The sequence below is a fragment of the Cynoglossus semilaevis genome, chromosome W (assembly GCF_000523025.1).
Source record: "Cynoglossus semilaevis isolate Cse_v1.0 chromosome W, Cse_v1.0, whole genome shotgun sequence".
Lineage (NCBI taxonomy): Eukaryota > Metazoa > Chordata > Actinopteri > Pleuronectiformes > Cynoglossidae > Cynoglossus > Cynoglossus semilaevis.
The window spans coordinates 8,217,030-8,218,076 of NC_024327.1; positions in this window are offsets into that span (position 1 = coordinate 8,217,030).

The following is a 1,047-nucleotide window of genomic DNA, read 5'->3' on the forward strand; positions in this document are numbered from 1 at the left end:
AGTCCGCTTTTGAGTGTCCCAACAACATTGCTTAGCAAAATAACAGATTTGTTAAAAATGCCAGACCAAATCCAACAAGTCGATAAACTACATGTAACTTTGCGCTTAAAGCACACTCCAGGGCAAGACGATGATTTTGATAAAAAGGTGCACAAACTGAAATCTCAACAAATTCTAATTCAAGAAATCTCAACAGATAAAGACTGCGTAGCTGTTGCTACTGTCAAGGTTTCAGAAGAAGCAGAGAGATTACATGCAGCAAGTATGGTGACCCATGTTTCATTAGCAAAACAAAAAGGAATGTTATGGCAACGACTGGGAGTAATAGCTACCTCAGCTGCATACCGCCTTGACTGGGAATGGCAATCAGATAACACCTACTACAGCCCTTCACTGAACTTTCCACTGAAAATGTACAAATTCTACTGACAAAAGAAGAAGAGAACCTCTTAGCAGAAATACCGACAACATTATGGTCACAAGGCAATGCGGATGTAGGAATATTAACAACATGCAAACCAGTGATAATAAGACCAAACACTGAATATAGACAATGCATTTGACAATATCCAATCATACTAGACACACAGTTCACAGTTCTATCTACTGAGCTAGTTTTGCTACATCCAAAATTATCTTTGGGTCCAAAATTTAGCCATCAATTTCTTTCAGGTTTTTTCCCTAACTTTTAGAAATTTTAGTACAAGTAATATTGTCTTATTAGTATGGAAATTTGCCTTCATAGGCTATATATATATGGTTTTCCTTTTAAGAAAAAAAAAGATTATATTATTATTCATTATATTTGCTATATTTTTTGTATTGCTTTGCTTATTTAGTTCTATGTTTCTGAAACTATTTTTTTTTCTATTTCTACTACTGTACTGTACCAGGCTCTTATTGGACAGCCCAGTTGTCAATCACAAATAGGGCCATGCTGCTGCATAGAACACACTTGCGTGTGTCAGGAATGACTTACATAATCCCTGTCACTGTTTCAATATCACTTCAATGACAGAAGTGTTCTGCTTTTCAACAGGTAAAATA